This window comes from Pleurodeles waltl, chromosome 6 (genome assembly GCF_031143425.1).
Source record: "Pleurodeles waltl isolate 20211129_DDA chromosome 6, aPleWal1.hap1.20221129, whole genome shotgun sequence".
NCBI classification, from domain to species: domain Eukaryota; kingdom Metazoa; phylum Chordata; class Amphibia; order Caudata; family Salamandridae; genus Pleurodeles; species Pleurodeles waltl.
The window spans coordinates 1,313,686,118-1,313,711,484 of record NC_090445.1 but is presented as its reverse complement, the minus strand read 5'-3'; the positions used below and the strand labels follow the sequence as shown (position 1 = coordinate 1,313,711,484).

Below are 25,367 nucleotides of genomic sequence, written 5' to 3'. Positions count from 1 at the left end.
CTGGGCTGGGCTAGGTGGATTGGTTTGGGCTAGGCTGGGCTAGGTGGATTGGATTGGATTGGTCTGGGCTAGGTGGATTGGATTGGTCTGGGCTAGGTGGATTGGATTGGTCTGGGCTAGGTGGATTGGATTGGGCTAGGCTAGGTGGATTGGATTGGATTGGGCTGGGCTAGGTGGATTGGATTGGATTAGATTGGCTGGGCTAGGTGGATTGGATTGGATTAGATTGGCTGGGCTAGGTGGATTGGATTGGATTAGATTGGCTGGGCTAGGTGGATTGGATTGGATTAGATTGGGCTAATTGGATTGGGCTGGGCTAGGTGGATTGGATTGGATTAGATTGGCTGGGCTAGGTGGATTGGATTGGATTAGATTGGCTGGGCTAGGTGGATTGGATTGGATTGGATTGGATTAGATTGGCTGGGCTAGGTGGATTGGATTCGATTAGATTAGATTGGCTGGGCTAGGTGGATTGGATTAGATTGGATTAGATTGGATGGGCTAGGTGGATTGGATTAGATTGGCTGGGCTAGGTGGATTAGATTGGGCTAATTGGATTGGGCTGGGCTAGGTGGATTGGATTCGGCTGGGCTAGGTGGATTGGATTGGGCTGGGCTAATTGGATTGGGCTGGGCTAATTGGATTGGGCTAGGCTAGGTGGATTGGATTGGATTGGATTGGATTGGATTGGGCTGGGCTAGGTGGATTGGATTGGGCTGGGCTGGGCTAGGTGGATTGGGCTGGGCGGATTGGGCTGGGCTGGGCGGATTGGGCTGGGCTGGGCTAGGTGGATTGGGCTGGGCGGATTGGGCTGGGCGGATTGGATTGGGCTGGGCGGATTGGATTGGGCTGGGCTAGGTGGATTGGATTGGATTGGATTGGATTGGGATGGGCTGGGCTGATTGGATTGGATTGGATTCGGCTGGGCTAGGTGGATTGGATTGGATTGGATTGGGCTGGGCTGGGCTAGGTGGATTGGATTGGATTGGGCTGGGCTAGGTGGATTGGATTGGATGGGGCTGGGCTAGGTGGATTGGATTGGATGGGGCTGGGCTAGGTGGATTGGATTGGGCTGGGCTAGGTGGATTGGATTGGGCTGGGCTAGGTGGATTGGGCTGGCTGGGCGGATTGGATTGGATTGGATTGGGCTGGGCTAGGTGGATTGGATTGGATTGGATTGGATTGGGCTGGGTTAGGTGGATTGGATTGGCCTGGGCTAGGTGGATTGGATTGGCCTGGGCTAGGTGGATTGGATTGGGCTGGGCTGGGCTAGGTGGATTGGATTGGATTGGATTGGGTAGGTGGATTGGATTGGGCTGGGCTGGGCGGATTGGATTGGATTGGATTGGATTGGGCTGGGCTGGGCTGGGCTAGGTGGATTGGATTGGATTGGATTGGGCTGGGCTAGGTGGATTGGATTGGATTGGGCTGGGCTGGGCTAGGTGGATTGGATTGGATTGGGCTGGGCTGGGCTAGGTGGATTAGATTGGATTGGGCTGGGCTAGGTGGATTGGATTGGATTGGGCTGGGCTAGGTGGATTGGATTGGATTGGATTGGGCTGGGCTAGGTGGATTGGATTGAATTGGGCTAGGTGGATTGGATTGAATTGGGCTAGGTGGATTGGATTGAATTGGGCTAGGTGGATTGGATTGAATTGGGCTGGGCGGATTGGATTGGATTGGGCTGGGCTGGGCTAGGTGGATTGGATTGAATTGGGCTTGGCGGATTGGATTGGATTGGGCTGGGTGGACTGGATTGGATTGGGCTTGGCGGATTGGATTGGATTGGGCTGGGTGGACTGGATTGGATTGGATTGGATTGGGCTGGATGGACTGGACTGGATTGGGGTGGGCTAGGTGGACTGGACTGGACTGGATTGGGCTGGGCGGATTGGATTGGGCTAGATGGACTGGATTGGACTGGGCTAGATGGACTGGACTGAACTGGGCTAGGTGGACTGGACTGGGCTAGGTGGACTAGACTGGGCTGGGCTAGGTGGACTGGGCTGGGCTGGGCTAGGTGGACTGGACTGGGCTGGGCTAGGTGGACTGGACTGGGCTGGGCTAGGTGGACTGGGATAGGTGGGCTGGGCTAGGTGGACTGGACTGGACTGGACTGGACTGGACTGGGCTAGGTGGACTGGGCTAGGTGGATTGGATTGGATTGGGCTGGGCTGGGCTAGGCTAGGTGGATTGGATTGGGCTGGGCTAGGTGGATTCGGCTGGTCTGGGCTAGGTGGATTGGATTTGGCTGGGCTAGGTGGATTGGATTGGATTGGGCTGGGCTGGGCTAGGTGGATTGGATTTGGCTGGGCTGGGCCGGGCTAGGTGGATTGGATTGGATTGGGCTGGGCCGGGCTAGGTGGATTGGATTGAATTCGGCTGGGCCGGGCTAGGTGGATTGGATTAGATTGGATTGGGCTGGGCTGGGCTAGGTGGATTGGATTGGATTGGATTGGATTGGGCTGGGCTAGGTGGATTGGATTGGATTGGATTGGGCTGGGCCGGGCTAGGTGGATTGGATTGGGCTGGGCCGGGCTAGGTGGATTGGATTGGATTGGGCTGGGCCGGGCTAGGTGGATTGGATTGGGCTGGGCTGGGCCGGGCTAGGTGGATTGGATTGGATTGGGCTGGGCTAGGTGGATTGGATTGGGCTGGGCCGGGCTAGGTGGAGTGGATTGGATTGGATTGGATTGGATTGGATTGGATTGGGCCGGGCTAGGTGGATTGGATTGGGCTGGGCCGGGCTAGGTGGATTGGATTGGGCTGGGCTGGGCCGGGCTAGGTGGATTGGATTGGATTGGGCTGGGCCGGGCTAGGTGGATTGGATTGGATTGGATTGGGCCGGGCCGGGCCGGGCCGGGCTAGGTGGATTGGATTGGGCAGGGCCGGGCTAGGTGGATTGGGCAGGGCCGGGCTAGGTGGATTGGATTGGGCCGGGCTAGGTGGATTGGATTGGGCCGGGCTAGGTGGATTGGATTGGGCCGGGCTAGGTGGATTGGATTGGATTGGATTGGATTGGACTGGGCTGGGCTGATTGGATTGGATTGGATTGGGCTGGGCTAGGTGGATTGGATTGGATTGGATTGGGCTGGGCTAGGTGGATTGGATTGGGCTGGGCTAGGTGGATTGGATTGGGCTTGGGCTTGGGCTGGGCTAAGTGGATTGGATTGGGCTGGGCTAGGTGAATTGGTTTGGATTGGGCTGGGCTAGGTGGATTGGATTGGATTGGATTGGATTGGATTGGGCTGGGCTAGGTGGATTGGATTGGGCTGGGTGGACTGGATTGGATTGGATTGGATTGGGCTGACTGGACTGGATTGGGCTGGGCTAGGTGGACTGGACTGGATTGGGCTGGGCGGATTGGATTGGGCTAGATGGACTGGATTGGACTGGGCTAGATGGACTGGACTGAACTGGGCTAGATGGACTGAACTGGGCTAGGTGGACTGGGCTGGGCTAGGTGGACTGGACTGGACTGGGCTGGGCTAGGTGGACTGGACTGGGCTGGGCTAGGTGGACTGGGCTGGGCTAGGTGGACTGGACTGGGCTGGGCTAGGTGGACTGGGATAGGTGGACTGGGCTAGGTGGACTGGGATAGGTGGACTGGGCTAGGTGGACTGGGCTAGGTGGACTGGGATAGGTGGACTGGGCTAGGTGGACTGGGCTAGGTGGACTGGGCTAGGTGGATTGGATTGGGCTGGGCTGGGCTGGGCTAGGCTAGGTGGATTGGATTGGATTGGATTGGATTGGGCTGGGCTAGGTGGATTCGGCTGGTCTGGGCTAGGTGGATTGGATTTGGCTGGGCTAGGTGGATTGGATTGGATTGGATTGGGCTGGGCTGGGCTAGGTGGATTGGATTTGGCTGGGCTGGGCCGGGCTAGGTGGATTGGATTGGATTGGATTGGGCTGGGCTGGGCCGGGCTAGGTGGATTGGATTGGATTGGATTGGATTGGGCTGGGCCGGGCTAGGTGGATTGGATTGGATTGGATTGGATTGGATTGGATTGGATTGGATTGGATTGGATTGAATTCGGCTGGGCCGGGCTAGGTGGATTGGATTGGATTGGGCTGGGCTGGGCTAGGTGGATTGGATTGGATTGGATTGGATTGGATTGGGCTGGGCCGGGCCGGGCCGGGCTAGGTGGATTGGATTGGGCTGGGCTAGGTGGATTGGATTGGATTGGGCTGGGCCGGGCTAGGTGGATTGGATTGGATTGGATTGGATTGGGCTGGGCTGGGCCGGGCTAGGTGGATTGGATTGGGCTGGATTGGGCCGGGCTAGGTGGATTGGATTGGATTGGATTGGGCTGGGCCGGGCTAGGTGGATTGGATTGGATTGGATTGGGCTGGGCCGGGCTAGGTGGATTGGGCTGGGCCGGGCTAGGTGGATTGGATTGGATTGGATTGGATTGGGCTGGGCTGGGCTAGGTGGATTGGATTGGATTGGGCTGGGCTGGGCTAGGTGGATTGGATTGGATTGGGCTGGGCTGGGCTAGGTGGATTGGATTGGATTGGGCTGGGCTGGGCCGGGCTAGGTGGATTGGATTGGATTGGATTGGGCTGGGCCGGGCCGGGCTAGGTGGATTGGATTGGATTGGATTGGATTGGATTGGATTGGGCTGGGCTGGGCCGGGCCGGGCCGGGCTAGGTGGATTGGATTGGGCTGGGCCGGGCCGGGCCGGGCTAGGTGGATTGGATTGGGCAGGGCCGGGCTAGGTGGATTGGATTGGGCCGGGCTAGGTGGATTGGATTGGGCCGGGCTAGGTGGATTGGATTGGGCCCGGCTAGGTGGATTGGATTGGGCCGGGCTAGGTGGATTGGATTGGATTGGATTGGACTGGGCTGGGCTAGGTGGATTGGATTGGATTGGATTGGGCTGGGCTAGGTGGATTGGATTGGATTGGGCTGGGCTAGGTGGATTGGATTGGGCTGGGCTAGGTGGATTGGATTGGGCTGGGCTAGGTGGATTGGATTGGGCTGGGCTAGGTGGATTGGATTGGGCTGGGCTAGGTGGATTGGATTGGGCTTGGGCTTGGGCTGGGCTAAGTGGATTGGATTGGGCTGGGCTAGGTGAATTGCATTGGATTGGGCTGGGCTAGGTGGATTGGATTGGATTGGATTGGATTGGGCTGGGCTAGGTGGATTGGATTGGATTGGGCTGGGCTAATTGGATTGGGCTGGGCTAATTGGATTGGGCTGGGCTAATTGGATTGGATTGGGCTGGGCTAATTGGATTGGATTGGGCTGGGCTAATAGGATTGGGCTGGGCTAGGTGGATTGGATTGGGCTGGGCTAGGTGGATTGGATTGGGCTGGGCTAGGTGGATTGGATTGGATTGGGCTGGGCTAGGTGGATTGGATTGGATTGGGCTGGGCTAGGTGGATTGGATTGGATTGGGCTGGGCTGGGCTAGGTAGATTGGATTGGGCTGGGCTAGGTAGATTGGATTGGGCTGGGCTAGGTGGATTGGATTGGGCTGGGCTAGGTAGATTGGATTGGGCTGGGCTAGGTGGATTGGATTGGATTGGGCTGGGCTAGGTGGATTGGATTGGATTGGGCTGGGCTAGGTGGATTGGATTGGGCTAGGTGGATTGGATTGGATTGGGCTGGGCGGATTGGATTGGGCTGGGCTAGGCGGATTGGATTGGGCTGGGCTAGGCGGATTGGGCTGGGCTAGGTGGATTGGGCTGGGCTAGGTGGATTGGGCTGGGCGGATTGGATTGGGCTGGGCGGATTGGATTGGGCTGGGCGGATTGGATTGGATTGGGCTGGGCGGATTGGATTGGATTGGGCTGGGCGGATTGGATTGGATTGGGCTGGGCGGATTGGATTGGATTGGATTGGGCTGGGCGGATTGGATTGGATTGGATTGGGCTGGGCGGATTGGATTGGATTGGATTGGGCTGGGCGGATTGGATTGGATTGGGCTAGGTGGATTGGATTGGGCTGGGCTAGGTGGTTTGGATTGGGCTAGGTGGATTGGATTGGGCTGGGCTAGGTGGATTTGATTGGATTGGGCTGGGCTGGGCTAGGTGAATTTTATTGGATTGGGCTAGGTGGATTGGATTGGGCTAGGCTAGGTGGAGTAGATTGGATTGAATTGGGCTTGGCGGATTGGATTGGGCTGGGCTAGGTGGATTGGATTGGATTGGGCTAGGTGGATTGGATTGGGCTGGGCTAGGTGGATTGGATTGGATTGGATTGGATTGGATTGGATTGGATTGGATTGGGCTTGGGCTGGGCTAAGTGGATTGGATTGGATTGGGCTGGGCTATGTGGATTGGATTGGATGGGGCAGGGCTGGGCTGGGCTAGGTGGATTGGATTGGGCTGGTCTAGGTGGATTGGATTGGATTGGGCTGAGCTGGTCTAGGTGGATTGGATTGGGCTGGGCAAGGTGGATTGGATTGTGCTAGGTGGATTGGATTGGATTGGATTGGATTGGGCTGGGCTGGGCTAGGTGGATTGGATTGGGCTGGGCTGGGCTAGGTGGATTGGATTGGGCTGGGCTGGGCTGATTGGATTGGGCTGGACTGAGCTAGGTGGTTTGGATTGGATTGGATTGGGCTGGGCTAGGTGGATTGGATTGGGCTGGGCTAGGTGGATTGGGCTGGGCTAATTGGATTGGATTGGGCTGGGCTAATTGGATTGGATTGGGCTGGGTTGATTGGATTGGATTGGACTGGGCTGATTGGATTGGATTGGGCTGGGCTGATTGGATTGGATTGGGCTGGGCTGATTGGATTGGGCTGGGCTAATTGGATTGGGCTGGGCTAATTGGATTGGATTGGGCTGGGCTAATTGGATTGGATTGGGCTGGGCTAATTGGATTGGATTGGGCTGGGCTAATTGGATTGGGCTGGGCTAATTGGATTGGATTGGGCTGGGCTAATTGGATTGGATTGGGCTGGGCTAATTGGATTTGATTGGGCTGGGCTAATTGGATTGGATTGGGCTGGGCTGGGCTGATTGGATTGGGCTGGGCTGATTGGATTGGGCTGGGCTAGGTGGATTGGGCTGGGCTAGGTGGATTGGGCTGGGCTGGGCTAGGTGGATTGGATTGGATTGGGCTGGGCTAGGTGGATTGGATTGGGCTGGGCTAGGTGGATTGGATTGGATTGGATTGGGCTGGGCTAGGTGGATTGGATTGGATTGGGCTGGGCGGATTGGATTGGGCTGGGCGGATTGGATTGGGCTGGGCGGATTGGATTGGGCTGGGCGGATTGGATTGGGCTGGGCGGATTGGATTGGGCTGGGCGGATTGGATTGGGCTGGGCTAATTGGATTGGGCTGGGCTAATTGGATTGGATTGGATTGGGCTGGGCTAGGTGGATTGGATTGGGCTGGGCTAGGTGGATTGGATTGGTCTGGGCTGGGCTAGGTGGATTGGATTGGGCTGGGCTGGGCTAGGTGGATTGGATTGGGCTGGGCTAGGTGGATTGAATTGGATTGGGCTGGGCGGATTGGATTGGATTGGGCTGGGCTAGGTGGATTGGGCTGGGCGGATTGGATTGGAGTGGGCTGGGCGGATTGGATTGGAGTGGGCTGGGCAGATTGGATTGGATTGGATTGGGCTGGGCGGATTGGATTGGATTGGGCTGGGCGGATTGGATTGGATTGGGCTGGGCGGATTGGATTGGATTGGGCTGGGCGGATTGGATTGGGCTGGGTCGATTGGATTGGGCTGGGTGGATTGGATTGGGCTGGGCTGGGCTGGGCTAGGTGGATTGGATTGGGCTGGGCTAGGTGGATTGGTTTGGATTGGATTGGATTGGGCTGGGCTAGGTGGATTGGATTGGATTGGGCTGGGCTGGGCTAGGTGGATTTGATTGGATTGGGCTGGGCTAGGTGGAGTAGATTGGATTGAATTAGGCTGGGCGGATTGGATTGGGCTTGGGCTTGGGCTGGGCTAGGTGGATTGGATTGGGCTGGGCTAGGTGGATTGGATTGGGCTGGGCTAGGTGGATTGGATTGGGCTGGGCTAGGTGGATTGGATTGGATTGGGCTGGGCTAGATGGATTGGATTGGATTGGATTGGATTGGATTGGGCTGGGCTAGGTGGATTGGATTGGGCTGGGCTGGGCTAGGTGGATTGGATTGGATTGGATTGGGCTGGGCTAGGTGGATTGGATTGGATTGGGCTGGGCTGGGCTATGTGGATTGGATTGGATTGGATTGGGCTGGGCTGGGCTAGGTGGATTGGATTGGGCTGGGCTAGGTGGATTGGATTGGATTGGATTGGGCTGGGCTAGGTGGATTGGATTGGGCTGGGCTGGGCTAGGTGGATTGGATTGGATTGGATTGGATTGGGCTGGGCTGGGCGGATTGGAGTGGATTGGGCTGGGCTAGGTGGATTGGATTGGTTTGGATTGGGCTGGGCGGATTGGATTGGGCTGATTGGATTGGATTGGGCTAATTGGATTGGATTGGGCTGGGCTAATTGGATTGGATTGGGCTGGGCTAATTGGATTGGGCTGGGCTAGGTGGATTGGACTGGGCTAGGTGGATTGGACTGGGCTGGGCTTGGTGGGCTGGGCTAGGTGGATTGGATTGGACTGGGCTAGGTGGATTGGACTGGGCTGGGTGGACTGGACTGGATTGGGTTGGGTGGACTGGACTGGACTGGATTGTACTGGATTGGGCTGGATTGGATTGGGTGGATTGGATTGGGCTGTGCTAGGTGGACTGGACTGGATTGGATTGGATTGGATTGGATTGGGCTGGGCTGGGCTAGGTCGATTGGATTGGATTGTGCTGGGCTAGGTGGATTGGATTGGGCTGGACTAGGTGGATTGGATTGGGCTGGACTAGGTGGATTGGATTGGGCTGGACTAGGTGGATTGGATTGGGCTGGACTAGGTGGATTGGATTGGGCTGGGCTAGGTGGATTGGATTGGGCTGGGCTAGGTGGACTGGATTGGGCTGGGCTAGGTGGATTGGATTGGGCTGGGCTAGGTGGATTGGATTGGATTGGGCTGGGCTAGGTGGATTGGATTGAGCTGGGCTAGGTGGATTGGATTGAGCTGGGCTAGGTGGATTGGATTGGGCTGGGCTAGGTGGATTGGATTGGGCTGGGCTAGGTGGATTGGATTGGATTGGGCTGGGCTAGGTGGATTGGATTGGGCTGGGCTAGGTGGATTGGATTGGTCTGGGCTAGGTGGATTGGATTGGGCTAGGTGGATTGGGCTGGGCTAGGTGGATTGGGCTGGGCTAGGTGGATTGGATTGGGCTAGGTGGATTGGATTGGGCTAGGCTAGGGCTGGGCTAGGTGGATTGGATTTGGCTGGGCTAGGTGGATTGGATTGGGCTGGATTGGGCTAGGTGGATTGGATTGGGCTAGGTGGATTGGATTGGGCTAGGTGGATTGGATTGGGCTAGGTGGATTGGATTGGGCTAGGTGGATTGGATTGGGCTAGGTGGATTGGATTGGGCTAGGTGGATTGGATTGTGCTGGGCTAGGTGGATTGGATTGGATTGTGCTGGGCTAGGCGGATTGGATTGGCGTGGGCTAGGCGGATTGGATTGGCGTGGGCTAGGTGGATTGGATTGGCGTGGGCTAGGTGGATTGGATTGGCGTGGGCTAGGTGGATTGGATTGGGCTGGGCTAGGTGGATTGGATTGGATTGGGCTGGGCTAGGTGGATTGGGCTGGGCTAGGTGGATTGGATTGGATTGGATTGGATTGGGCTGGGCTAGGTGGATTGGATTGGATTGGATTGGATTGGGCTGGGCTAGGTGGATTGGATTGGGCTGGGCTAGGTGGATTGGATTGGGCTGGGCTAGGTGGATTGGATTGGGCTGGGCTAGGTGGATTGGATTGGGCTGGGCTAGGTGGATTGGATTGGGCTGGGCTAGGTGGATTGGATTGGGCTGGGCTAGGTGGATTGGATTGGGCTGGGCTAGGTGGATTGGATTGGGCTGGGTGTATTGGGCTGGGCTGGGTGTATTGGGCTGGGCTAGGTGGATTGGGCTGGGCTAGGTGGATTGGATTGGATTGGGCTGGGCTAGGTGGATTGGATTGGATTGGATTGGATTGGATTGGATTGGGCTGGGCTGGGCTGGGCTGGGCTAGGCTAGGTGGATTGGATTGGATTGGATTGGGCTGGGCTAGGTGGATTGGATTGGATTGGGCTGGGCTAGGTGGATTGGATTGGGCTGGGCTAGGTGGATTGGATTGGGCTAGGTGGATTGGATTGGATTGGATTGGGCTGGGCTAGGTGGATTGGATTGGGCTGGGTGGATTGGGCTGGGCTAGGTGGATTGGATTGGGCTGGGCTAGGTGGATTGGATTGGGCTGTGCCAGGTGGATTGGATTGGATTGGATTGGATTGGATTGGATTGGGCTGGGCTAAGTGGATTGGATTGGATTGGGCTGGGCTAAGTGGATTGGATTGGGCTGTGCTAGGTGGATTGGATTGGATTGGATTGGGCTGGACTAGGTGGATTGGATTGGATTGGGCTGGGCTGGGCTAGGTGGATTGGATTGGATTGGATTGGATTGGATTGGGCTGGGCTGGGCTGGGCTGGGCTAGGTGGATTGGATTGGGCTGGGCGGATTGGATTGGGCTGGGCTAGGTGGATTGGATTGGGCTGGGCTAGGTGGATTGGATTGGGCTGGGCTGGGCTAGGTGGATTGGATTGGATTGGATTGGGCTGGGCTAGGTGGATTGGATTGGATTGGATTGGGCTGGGCTGGGCTGGGCTAGGTGGATTGGATTGGATTGGGCTGGGCAAAGTGGATTGGGCTGGGCGGATTGGATTGGATTGGATTGGATTGGATTGGATTTGATTGGGCTGGGCTGGGCTGGGCTAGGTGGATTGGATTGGATTGGGCTAGGTGGATTGGATTGGGCTGGGCTAGGTGGATTGGATTGGGCTGGGCTAGGTGGGTTGGATTGGGCTGGGCTAGGTGGGTTGGATTGAATTGGGCTATGTGGATTTGATTGGATTGGGCTGGGCTAGGTGGGTTGGATTGAATTGGGCTGGGCTAGTTGGATTGGACTGAGCTGGGCTGGGCTGGGCTAAGTGGATTGGACTGGACTGGGCGGATTGGATTGGATTGGATTGGGCTGGGCTAGGTGGACTGGACTGGACTGGGCTAGGTGGATTGGATTGGATTGGATTGGACTGGACTGGACTGGACTGGGCTAGGTGGATTGGATTGGACCGGACTGGGCTAGGTGGATTGGATTGGACTGGGCTAGGTGAATTGGATTGGATGGGACTGGTTTGGATTGGGCTGGACTGGACTGGGCTAGGTGGCCGGGACTGGACTAGGTGGACTGGTTTGGATTGGACTGGATTGGGTTGGGCTGGGCTAGGTGGACTGGACTCGATTGACTGGACTCGATTGACTGGACTCGATTGACTGGACTCGATTGACTGGACTCGATTGGATTGGATTGGGCTGGGCTGGGCTAGGTGGGACTGGGCTAGGTGTGACTGGACTGGACGGGGCTGGGCTAGGTGTGACTGGACTGGACTGGACTGGGCTGGGCTAGGTGTGACTGGACTGGACTGGGCTGGGCTAGGTGTGACTGGACTGGACGGGGCTGGGCTAGGTGTGACTGGACTGGACGGGGCTGGGCTAGGTGTGACTGGACTGGACGGGGCTGGGCTAGGTGTGACTGGACGGGGCTGGGCTAGGTGTGACTGGACTGGACGGGGCTGGGCTAGGTGTGACTGGACTGGACGGGGCTGGGCTAGGTGTGACTGGACTGGACGGGGCTGGGCTGGGCTAGGTGGGACTGGACGGGGCTGGGCTAGGTGGGACTGGACTGGAGGGGGCTGGGCTAGGTGGGACTGGAGGGGGCTGGGCTAGGTGGGACTGGAGGGGGCTGGGCTAGGTGGGACTGGAGGGGGCTGGGCTAGGTGGGACTGGACGGGGCTGGGCTAGGTGGGACTGGACTGGACTGGACGGGGCTGGGCTAGGTGGGACTGGACTGGACGGGGCTGGGCTAGGTGGGACTGGACTGGACGGGGCTGGGCTAGGTGGGACTGGACTGGACGGGGCTGGGCTAGGTGGGACTGGACTGGACTGGACTGGACTGGACGGGGCTGGGCTAGGTGGGACTGGACTGGACTGGACTGGACGGGGCTGGGCTAGGTGGGACTGGACTGGACGGGGCTGGGCTAGGTGGGACTGGACTGGACGGGGCTGGGCTAGGTGGGACTGGACTGGACGGGGCTGGGCTAGGTGGGACTGGACTGGACGGGGCTGGGCTAGGTGGGACTGGACTGGACGGGGCTGGGCTAGGTGGGACTGGACTGGACGGGGCTGGGCTAGGTGGGACTGGACGGGGCTGGGCTAGGTGGGACTGGACGGGGCTGGGCTAGGTGGGACTGGACGGGGCTGGGCTAGGTGGGACTGGACGGGGCTGGGCTAGGTGGGACTGGACGGGGCTGGGCTAGGTGGGACTGGACTGGACGGGGCTGGGTGGATTGGATTGGGCGGATTGGGCTGGGCGGATTGGATTGGGCTGGGCGGATTGGATTGGGCTGGGCGGATTGGATTGGGCTGGGCGGATTGGATTGGGCTGGGCGGATTGGATTGGGCTGGGCGGATTGGATTGGGCTGGGCGGATTGGATTGGGCTGGGCGGATTGGATTGGGCTGGGCGGATTGGATTGGGCTGGGCGGATTGGATTGGGCTGGGCGGATTGGATTGGGCTGGGTGGATTGGATTGGGCTGGGTGGATTGGATTGGATTGGGCTGGGTGGATTGGATTGGATTGGGCTGGGTGGATTGGATTGGATTGGATTGGATTGGGCTGGGTGGATTGGATTGGGCTGGGTGTATTGGATTGGACTGGGCTGGGTGGATTGGATTTGGATTTGGATTTGGATTTGGATTGGATTGGATTGGATTGGATTTGGATTGGATTGGATTGGATTTGGATTGGATTGGATTGGATTGGATTGGATTTTGATTGGATTGGACTGGATTTGGATTGGACTGGATTTGGATTGGATTGGATTGGATTGGACTGGATTTGGATTTGGACTGACTGAACTGGACTGGATTGGATTGGGCTGGGTGGATTGGATTGGATTGGATTGGATTGGATTGGGCTGGGTGGATTGGATTGGGCTGGGTGGATTGGATTGGATTGGATTGGATTGGGCTGGGTGGATTGGATTGGATTGGATTGGATTGGGCTGGGTGGATTGGATTGGGCTGGGTGGATTGGATTGGATTGGATTGGGCTGGGTGGATTGGATTGGGCTGGGTGGATTGGATTGGATTGGGCTGGGTGGATTGGATTGGGCTGGGTGGATTGGATTGGGCTGATTGGATTGGATTGGGCTGGGTGGATTGGATTGGGCTGATTGGATTGGATTGGGCTGATTGGATTGGATTGGGCTGATTGGATTGGATTGGGCTGATTGGATTGGATTTGGATTGGATTGGATTGGATTGGATTGGATTGGATTTTGATTGGATTGGACTGGATTTTGATTGGATTGGACTGGATTTTGATTGGATTGGACTGGATTTGGATTTGGACGGGTGGATTGGATTGGATTGGATTGGATTGGGCTGGGTGGATTGGATTGGATTGGGCTGGGTGGATTGGATTGGATTGGATTGGATTGGATTGGGCTGGGTGGATTGGATTGGGCTGGGTGGATTGGATTGGATTGGATTGGGCTGATTGGATTGGGCTGATTGGATTGGATTGGGCTGATTGGATTGGATTAGGTTGATTGGATTGGGCTGATTGGATTGGGCTGATTGGATTGGGCTGATTGGATTGGGCTGATTGGATTGGGCTGTTTGGGCTGGGTGGATTGGATTGGATTGGATTGGATTGGATTGGGTGGATTGGATTGGGCTGGATTGGGCTGGGTGCCTTGGACTGGGCTGGGTGGATTGGCTTGGACTGGGCTGGGTGGATTGGCTTGGGCTGATTGGATTGGGCTGGGTGGATTGGATTGGATTGGACTGGGCTGGCTGGGTGGATTGGATTGGATTGGGCTGGGCTGATTGGATTGGATTGAGCTGGGCTGGCTGGGCTGATTGGATTGGGCTGGGCTGATTGGATTGGGCTGGGCTGATTGGATTGGGCTGGGCTGATTGGATTGGGCTGGGCTGATTAGATTGGGCTGATTGGATTGGGCTGGGCGGATTGGGCTGGTTGGATTGGATTGGATTGGGCTGGACTGGGCTGGGTGGATTGGATTGGGCTGGGTGGATTGGATTGGGCTGGGTGGATTGGATTGGGCTGGTTGGATTGGGCTGGACTGGACTGGGCTGGTTGGATTGGATTGGGCTGGTTGGATTGGACTGGACTGGGCTGGACTGGACTGGACTGGGCTGGGCTGGTTGGATTGGATTTGGACTGGGCTGGTTGGATTGGACTGGACTGGACTGGACTGGACTGGGCTGGTTGGATTGGATTGGATTGGGCTGGGTGGATTGGATTGGGCTGGGTGGATTGGATTGGGCTGGGTGGATTGGATTGGATTGGATTGGGCTGGGTGGATTGGATTGGATTGGATTGGGCTGGGTGGATTGGATTGGATTGGGCTGGGTGGATTGGATTGGATTGGACTGGGCTGGGTGGATTGGACTGGACTGGGTGGATTGGATTGGACTGGGTAGATTGGACTGGATTGGACTGGGTGGATTGGACTGGGCTGTGTGGATTGGATTTGATTTGGCTGGGTGGATTGGACTGGGCTGGGTGGATTGGATTGGGCTGGGTGGATTGGATTGGACTGGACTGGACTGGGCTGGGCTGATTGGATTTGGGTGGATTGGATTGGAGATTGGATTGGATTTGGGTGGATTGGATTGGATTTGGGTGGACTGGATTGGAGATTGGATTTGGGTGGACTGGATTGGATTTGGGTGGACTGGATTGGGATTGGGATTGGGATTGGGATTAGGATTTGGGTGGACTGGATTGGGATTAGGATTTGGGTGGACTGGATTGGGATTGGGATTAGGATTTGGGTGGACTGGATTGGGATTGGGATTGGGATTAGGATTTGGGTGGACTGGATTGGGATTGGGATTGGGATTAGGATTTGGGTGGACTGGATTGGGATTAGGATTTGGGTGGACTGGATTGGGATTAGGATTTGGGTGGACTGGATTGGATTAGGATTTGGGTGGACTGGATTGGGATTGGGATTAGGATTTGGGTGGACTGGATTGGGATTAGGATTTGGGTGGACTGGATTGGGATTGGGATTAGGATTTGGGTGGACTGGATTGGGATTAGGATTTGGGTGGACTGGATTGGGATTAGGATTTGGGTGGACTGGATTGGGATTAGGATTTGGGTGGACTGGATTGGATTAGGATTTGGGTGGACTGGATTGGATTAGGATTTGGGTGGATTGGATTAGGATTTGGGTGGACTGGATTGAATTAGGATTTGGGTGGACTGGACTGGATTGGATTAGGATTTGGGTGGATTGGATTGGATTAGGATTTGGGTGGATTAGGATTAGGATTAGGATTAGGGTGGATTGGATTAGGATTTGGGTGGATTGGATTAGGATTAGGATTAGGGTGGATTGGATTAGGATTTGGGTGGATTGGATTAGGATTAGGATTTGGGTGGATTGGATTAGGATTTGGGTGGATTGGATTAGGATTAGGATTTGGGTGGATTGGATTAGGATTAGGATTAGGATTTGGGTGGATTGGATTAGGATTTGGGTGGATTGGATTAGGATTTGGGTGGATTGGATTAGGATTTGGGTGGATTGGATTAGGATTTGGGTGGATTGGATTAGGATTTGGGTGGATTGGATTAGGATTTGGGTGGATTGGATTAGGATTTGGGTGGACTGGATTGGATTAAGATTTGGGTGGACTGGATTGGATTAAGATTTGGGTGGACTGGATTGGATTAAGATTTGGGTGGATTGGATTAGGATTTGGGTGGACTGGATTAGGATTTGGGTGGATTGGATTGGATTAGGATTTGGGTGGATTGGATTAGGATTAGGATTTGGGTGGACTGGATTAGGATTAGGATTTGGGTGGACTGGATTGGATTAGGATTTGGGTGGACTGGACTGGACTGGATTAGGATTAGGATTTGGGTGGACTGGATTGGGATTGGGATTGGGATTAGGATTTGGGTGGATTGGATTGGGATTTGGGTGGATTGGATTGGGATTAGGATTTGGGTGGATTGGATTGGGATTTGGGTGGATTGGGATTAGGATTTGGGTAGATTGGATTAGGACTAGGATTTGGGTGGAGTGGATTGGACTTGATTTGGGTGGATTGGACTTGATTTGGGTGGATTGGACTTGATTTGGGTGGATTGGACTTGATTAGGATTTGGGTGGAGTGGATTGGACTTGATTAGGATTTGGGTGGATTGGATTGGACTTGATTAGGATTTGGGTGGATTGGATTAGGATTTGGGTGGACTGGATTGGATTAGGATTTGGGTGGACTGGATTGGATTAGGATTTGGGTGGACTGGATTGGATTAGGATTTGGGTGGACTGGATTGGATTAGGATTTGGGTGGACTGGATTGGATTAAGATTTGGGTGGACTGGATTGGATTAAGATTTGGGTGGACTGGATTGGATTAAGATTTGGGTGGATTGGATTAGGATTTGGGTGGACTGGATTAGGATTTGGGTGGATTGGATTGGATTAGGATTTGGGTGGATTGGATTAGGATTAGGATTTGGGTGGACTGGATTAGGATTAGGATTTGGGTGGACTGGATTGGATTAGGATTTGGGTGGACTGGACTGGACTGGATTAGGATTAGGATTTGGGTGGACTGGATTGGGATTGGGATTGGGATTAGGATTTGGGTGGATTGGATTGGGATTTGGGTGGATTGGATTGGGATTAGGATTTGGGTGGATTGGATTGGGATTTGGGTGGATTGGGATTGGGATTAGGATTTGGGTAGATTGGATTAGGACTAGGATTTGGGTGGAGTGGATTGGACTTGATTTGGGTGGATTGGACTTGATTTGGGTGGATTGGACTTGATTTGGGTGGATTGGACTTGATTAGGATTTGGGTGGAGTGGATTGGACTTGATTAGGATTTGGGTGGATTGGATTGGACTTGATTAGGATTTGGGTGGATTGGATTAGGATTTGGGTGGACTGGATTGGATTAGGATTTGGGTGGACTGGATTGGATTAGGATTTGGGTGGACTGGATTGGATTAGGATTTGGGTGGACTGGATTGGATTAGGATTTGGGTGGACTGGATTGGATTAGGATTTGGGTGGACTGGATTGGATTAGGATCTGGGTGGACTGGATTGGATTAGGATTTGGGTGGACTGGATTGGATTAGGATTTGGGTGGACTGGATTGGATTAGGATTTGGGTGGACTGGACTGGATTGGATTAGGATTTGGGTGGACTGGATTGGATTAGGATTTGGGTGGACTGGATTAGGATTAGGGTGGACTGGATTAGGATTAGGATTTGGGTGGACTGGATTAGGATTAGGATTTGGGTGGACTGGATTAGGATTAGGATTTGGGTGGATTGGATTAGGAGTAGGATTAGGACTAGGATTTGGGTGGATTGGATTAGGATTTGGGTGGACTGGATTAGGATTTGGGTGGATTGGATTAGGATTTGGGTGGATTGGATTAGGATTTGGGTGGATTGGATTTGGATTTGGGTGGATTGGATTAGGATTTGGATTTGGGTGGACTGGATTGGATTAGGATTTGGGTGGACTGGATTGGATTAGGATTTGGGTGGACTGGATTGGATTAGGATTTGGGTGGACTGGACTGGATTGGATTAGGATTTGGGTGGACTGGATTGGATTAGGATTTGGGTGGACTGGATTAGGATTAGGGTGGACTGGATTAGGATTAGGATTTGGGTGGACTGGATTAGGATTAGGATTTGGGTGGACTGGATTAGGATTAGGATTTGGGTGGATTGGATTAGGATTTGGGTGGATTGGATTAGGAGTAGGATTAGGACTAGGATTTGGGTGGATTGGATTAGGATTTGGGTGGACTGGATTAGGATTTGGGTGGATTGGATTAGGATTTGGGTGGATTGGATTAGGATTTGGGTGGATTGGATTTGGATTTGGGTGGATTGGATTAGGATTTGGATTTGGGTGGACTGGATTTGGATTTGGGTGGACTGGATTAGGAGTTGGGTGGACTGGATTAGGAGTTGGGTGGACTGGATTAGGAGTTGGGTGGACTGGATTAGGATTTGGGTGGATTGGGATTGGGATTTGGGTGGATTGGGATTGGGATTTGGGTGGATTGGATTGGGATTTGGGTGGATTGGATTGGGATTTGGGTGGATTGGATTGGGATTTGGGTGGATTGGATTGGGATTAGGATTTGGGTGGATTGGATTTGGACTGGGACTGGGACTGGGACTGGATTTGGACTGGGACTGGATTTGGACTGGGACTGGATTTGGACTGGGACTGGATTTGGACTGGGACTGGATTTGGACTGGGACTGGATTTGGACTGGGACTGGATTGGGACTGGGACTTGGATTGGGACTTGGATTGGGACTTGGATTGGGACTGGGGACTGGATTTGGACGGGATTGGGACGGGGACTGGATTTGGACGGGACTGGGACTGGGACTGGACTGGGACTGGGACTGGACTTGGATTGGGACTGGGACTGGATTTGGACTGGGACTGGACTTGGATTGGGACTTGGATTGGGACTTGAATTGGGACTTGGATTGGGACTGGGGACTGGATTTGGACGGGACTGGGACTGGATTTGGACGGGACTGGGACTGGATTGGGACGGGGACTGGGACTGGATTTGGACGGGGACTGGGACTGGGACTGGATTTGGACTGGGACTGGGACTGGATTTGGACTGGGACTGGGACTGGGACTGGGACTGGGACTGGATTTGGACTGGGACTGGGACTGGGTTTGGACTGGGACTTGGATTGGGATTTGGATTGGGACTGGGACTGGGACTGGATTTGGACTGGGACTTGGACTTGGACTGGGACTTGGATTGGGATTTGGATTGGGACTGGGACTGGGACTGGGACTGGGACTGGGACTGGGACTGGGACTGGATTTGGACTGGGACTGGATTTGGACTGGGACTGGGACTTGGACTGGGACTTGGACTGGGACTTGGACTGGGACTTGGATTGGGACTTGGATTGGGACTTGGATTGGGACTTGGATTTGGACTGGGGACTGGATTTGGACTGGGATTGGGATTGGGACTGGGACTGGGACTGGATTTGGACTGGGACTGGGACTGGATTTGGACTGGGACTGGATTTGGACTGGGACTGGGACTGGATTTGGACTGGGACTGGATTTGGATTGGGACTTGGATTTGGACTGGGACTTGGATTGGGAATTGGATTGGGATTGGGAATTGGATTGGGACTTGGATTGGGAATTGGATTGGGATTTGGACTGGGACTTGGATTGGGAATTGGATTGGGACTGGGACTGGGAATTGGATTGGGACTGGGACTGGGAATTGGATTGGGACTGGGACTGGGACTGGGACTGGATTTGGACTGGGACTGGGACTGGATTTGGACTGGGACTGGGACTGGATTTGGACTGGGACTGGATTTGGACTGGGACTGGGACTGGGACTGGGACTGGGACTGGATTTGGACTGGGACTGGGACTGGATTTGGACTGGGACTGGGACTGGGACTGGATTTGGACTGGATTTGGACTGGGACTGGGACTGGATTTGGACTGGGACTGGGACTGGGACTGGATTTGGACTGGATTTGGACTGGGACTGGATTTGGACTGGATTTGGACTGGGACTGGATTTGGACTAGGACTGGGACTGGATTTGGACGGGGACTGGGACTGGATTTGGACGGGGACTGGGACTGGATTTGGACGGGGACTGGGACTGGATTTGGACTGGGACTGGGACTGGATTTGGACTGGGACTGGGACTGGATTTGGACTGGGACTGGGACTGGATTTGGACTGGGACTGGGACTGGATTTGGACTGGGACTGGGACTGGGACTGGATTTGGACTGGGACTGGGACTGGATTTGGACTGGGACTGGGACTGGATTTGGACTGGGACTGGGACTGGATTTGGACTGGGACTGGGACTGGGACTGGATTTGGACTGGGACTGGGACTGGATTTGGACTGGGACTGGGACTGGATTTGGACTGGGACTGGGACTGGGACTGGATTTGGACTGGGACTGGGACTGGATTTGGACTGGGACTGGATTTGGACTGGGACTGGGACTGGATTTGGACTGGGACTGGGACTGGGACTGGATTTGGACTGGGACTGGGACTGGATTTGGACTGGGACTGGGACTGGGACTGGGACTGGATTTGGACTGGGACTGGGACTGGGACTGGGACTGGATTTGGACTGGGACTGGGACTGGGACTGGGACTGGGACTGGGACTGGATTTGGACTGGGACTGGGACTGGGACTGGGACTGGATTTGGACTGGGACTGGGACTGGGACTGGATTTGGACTGGGACTGGGACTGGATTTGGACTGGGACTGGGACTGGATTTGGACTGGGACTGGATTTGGACTGGGACTGGATTTGGACTGGGACTGGGACTGGATTTGGACTGGGACTGGATTTGGACTGGGACTGGGACTGGATTTGGACTGGGACTGGGACTGGATTTGGACTGGGACTGGGACTGGATTTGGATTTGGACTGGGACTGGATTTGGATTTGGATTTGGACTGGGACTGGATTTGGATTTGGACTGGGACTGGATTTGGACTGGGACTGGATTTGGACTGGGACTGGATTTGGACTGGGACTGGATTTGGACTGGGACTGGATTTGGACTGGGACTGGATTTGGACTGGGACTGGATTTGGACTGGGACTTGGATTTGGACTGGATTTGGACTGGGACTTGGATTTGGACTGGATTTGGACTGGGACTTGGATTGGGACTTGGATTGGGAATTGGATTGGGATTTGGATTTGGATTGGGACTTGGATTGGGAATTGGATTGGGAATTGGACTGGGACTGGGACTGGGACTGGATTTGGACTGGGACTGGGACTGGGACTGGATTTGGATTTGGACTGGGACTGGGACTGGATTTGGACTGGGACTGGGACTGGGACTGGGACTGGATTTGGACTGGGACTGGATTTGGACTGGGACTGGGACTGGATTTGGACTGGGACTGGATTTGGACTGGGACTGGGACTGGGACTGGGACTGGATTTGGACTGGGACTGGGACTGGATTTGGACTGGGACTGGGACTGGGACTGGGACTGGATTTGGACTGGATTTGGACTGGGACTGGATTTGGACTGGATTTGGACTGGGACTGGATTTGGACTAGGACTGGGACTGGGACTGGATTTGGACTAGGACTGGGACTGGATTTGGACGGGGACTGGGACTGGGACTGGATTTGGACGGGGACTGGGACTGGATTTGGACGGGGACTGGGACTGGATTTGGACGGGGACTGGGACTGGATTTGGACTGGGACTGGGACTGGATTTGGACTGGGACTGGGACTGGATTTGGACTGGGACTGGGACTGGATTTGGACTGGGACTGGATTTGGACTGGGACTGGGACTGGGACTGGATTTGGACTGGGACTGGGACTGGGACTGGATTTGGACTGGGACTGGGACTGGATTTGGACTGGGACTGGGACTGGATTTGGACTGGGACTGGGACTGGGACTGGGACTGGGACTGGATTTGGACTGGGACTGGGACTGGATTTGGACTGGGACTGGGACTGGGACTGGGACTGGATTTGGACTGGGACTGGGACTGGATTTGGACTGGGACTGGGACTGGATTTGGACTGGGACTGGGACTGGATTTGGACTGGGACTGGATTTGGACTGGGACTGGGACTGGATTTGGACTGGGACTGGGACTGGGACTGGATTTGGACTGGGACTGGATTTGGACTGGGACTGGGACTGGATTTGGACTGGGACTGGGACTGGATTTGGATTTGGACTGGGACTGGATTTGGATTTGGACTGGGACTGGATTTGGACTGGATTTGGACTGGGACTGGATTTGGACTGGGACTGGATTTGGACTGGGACTGGATTTGGACTGGGACTGGGACTGGATTTGGACTGGGACTGGGACTGGATTTGGACTGGGACTGGATTTGGACTGGATTTGGACTGGGACTGGATTTGGACTGGGACTGGATTTGGACTGGGACTGGATTTGGACTGGGACTGGATTTGGACTGGGACTGGATTGGGACTGGGACTGGATTGGGACTGGGACTGGATTGGGACGGGGACTGGATTGGGACGGGGACTGGATTGGGACGGGGACTGGATTGGGACGGGGACTGGATTGGGACGGGGACTGGATTGGGACGGGGACTGGATTGGGACGGGGACTGGGACTGGATTTGGACGGGGACTGGGACTGGATTTGGACGGGGACTGGGACTGGATTTGGACGGGGACTGGGACTGGATTTGGACGGGGACTGGGACTGGATTTGGACGGGGACTGGGACTGGGATTTGGACGGGGACTGGGACTGGGATTGGGACGGGGACTGGGATTGGGATTGGGACTGGGATTGGGACTGGATTTGGATTGGGATTGGGACTGGGACTGGGATTGGGATTGGGACTGGGACTGGGATTAGGACTGGATTTGGATTGGGACTGGGACTGGGATTGGGACTGGGACTGGGATTGGGACTGGGACTGGGACTGGGACTGGGACTGGGACTGGATTGGGACGGGGACTGGGACTGGATTGGGATTGGGATTGGGATTGGGACTGGGATTGGGACTGGATTTGGACTGGGATTGGGATTGGGACTGGGACTGGATTTGGACTGGGATTGGGATTGGGACTGGATTGGGACTGGGACTGGGATTGGGACTGGGACTGGGATTAGGACTGGATTTGGATTGGGATTAGGACTGGGATTAGGACTGGATTTGGATTGGGACTGGGACTGGGATTGGGACTGGGATTGGGACTGGGATTGGGACTGGGATTGGGACTGGGATTGGGACTGGATTGGGATTGGGATTGGGATTTGGACTGGGACTGGATTTGGACTGGGACTGGGACTGGATTTGGACTGGGACTGGGACTGGATTTGGACTGGGACTGGATTGGGACGGGGACTGGATTGGGACGGGGACGGGGACTGGATTGGGACTGGGACTGGGATTGGGATTGGGACTGGATTTGGACTGGGATTGGGATTGGGATTGGGACTGGATTTGGACTGGGATTGGGATTGGGATTGGGACTGGGACTGGGATTGGGATTGGGACTGGGACTGGGACTGGGACTGGGATTAGGACTGGATTTGGATTGGGATTGGGACTGGGACTGGGATTAGGACTGGATTTGGATTGGGACTGGGACTGGGACTGGGATTAGGACTGGATTGGGATTGGGATTGGGACTGGGATTAGGACTGGATTGGGATTGGGACTGGATTGGGATTGGGATTGCGACTGGATTGGGATTGGGACTGGGACTGGGATTAGGACTGGATTTGGATTGGGATTAGGACTGGATTGGGACTGGGACTGGGATTGGGACTGGGATTGGGACTGGTATGGGATTGGGACTGGGACTGGATTAGGACTGGGACTGGGATTAGGATTGGGACTGGGACTGGGACTGGGACTGGGACTGGGACTGGGACTGGATTTGGGACTGGATTTGGGACTGGGATTGGGACTGGGATTGGGATTGGGACTGGATTTGGGACTGGGACTGGGACTGGATTAGGATTGGGACTGGGACTGGATTTGGACTGGGATTAGGATTAGGATTTGGACTGGGATTGGGATTTGGACTGGGATTGGGATTGGGATTGGGATTTGGACTGGGATTGGGATTAGGATTTGGATTGGGATTAGGATTTGGACTGGGATTGGGATTAGGATTTGGACTGGGATTGGGATTAGGATTTGGACTGGGACTAGGATTTGGATTTGGACTGGGATTAGGATTTGGACCAAATACAAACATAACATTTTTCTGATGTTTGTAAACCAGTTATATCAACAAAAAGAATGTCGAAACATACTAGCTTTGCCAATACTTGTTTAAGTGTATTTCAAGCATACAGTTTACACCTAGGCAGCAGTATGTTTTTTTTTTTTTCTCTCTCTTTTACCAATTTGTCTGCTTTTCAAATCCAGATGCATACAGGCTTTGCCAATTCTTTTAAAGGTCTTTTCAAAACTTACTGTTATCCTGTAGATTCCAAGGGCCAAATGTGAGTGGGATCAGTAGCCAAGGAAAAGGAGAAAGGAATGAGGTGGGGTAGAGAGAGATGAAAAAGAAGCATTGTGAATGAATGGGGAACTTCTAGAGAACAAACTTTCGCCTGGGTGCCTCTTGACGCTAGAACAGTTATCTAGTGATAAAAGAAGAGAAACTGAGCAGAAATGATTTATCCCGAGTGCCATTCTCTGCGCACAGTGATTTGGCATCTGGTGGGTCATATCACTTTTCTTAGTCACTGGTTTGGCTACAGTATCTTTGTAGCAAACTCCCATCTCCACTAACACAGTACCACGTTTAGCTCCTGCCCTACACGGTCATTTCACGGGTTGGTTGGTTAATCTGACCCCTTTTACAGACTCCTCACAGCCCTCCAATCTTCTTTATTATAAACAAAAATAGTCTATTCCATGTTGCCCATTCTCTGCCACAGCTGCAAACTCGAGAATCCTGATCTTTGGAGCTCTTGCCACATATTTTTTTTAGGAATTCTGCTTTGGCAGCGTGAATCTTTTCTGGATTTACATGCTGTACATTATTTTGCCATCTAGTGGCAGATTTTTTTTTTTTTTTTTTGGTGTAGTCAATTCTGACCGTTTCATGCTTAGCCCAACATCTCCGGACATCAGTTGCCCTCCCCAGAAGTCTCCACGCATGGTCGTCATCTTTAGATACTCTTCCTGCCAATGTTTCTGGAAGCATTGTTGAAGCTCCCTGGTCTTTGAAAGGAAGGAGGGGAAAGAAAAGAGGATCATCGAAAAATCAGAAAAGGTCTTCACCATAGCAGAACAAAGTCTTATCCAGAGACTTCCACCAACTTCCATCGAAAATCAACCATGTAAGGGGAGAGTGCTTTGAGGGGATGACGGACAGTGCACGGACAGGTGGCTCACTGCTCTGTGTAGGATGGAAAACACACCTTTTTGTTGTCTGTGTGGCACTGGGAATTGACACTGTTGTGCTGGTGTTCGTGTCTGGGTTGTGTGTTAGAAGGCTTGATGTGTTGTGACGACTTACCTCCTCTTCCTGTTACTCTTCTAGTGGGGATGGCTCCCCTCACCTGCCACCCTATAGATGGTAAGGCCCCTATCTATTTCTGTTCTTGAACCCTGAGATTCTTCGCAAGATGTGCCTCCTTAAGGTTGTTCC

General features: G+C 54.3%; 1 protein-coding gene across 4 annotated transcripts in view; it reads left to right on the top strand.

Moving 5' to 3' along the window:
- The window catches only part of WAPL (WAPL cohesin release factor), a 769,297-nt gene that overhangs the window by 133,271 nt on the left and 610,659 nt on the right, over window positions 1-25,367 (top strand). The window lies entirely within an intron of this gene.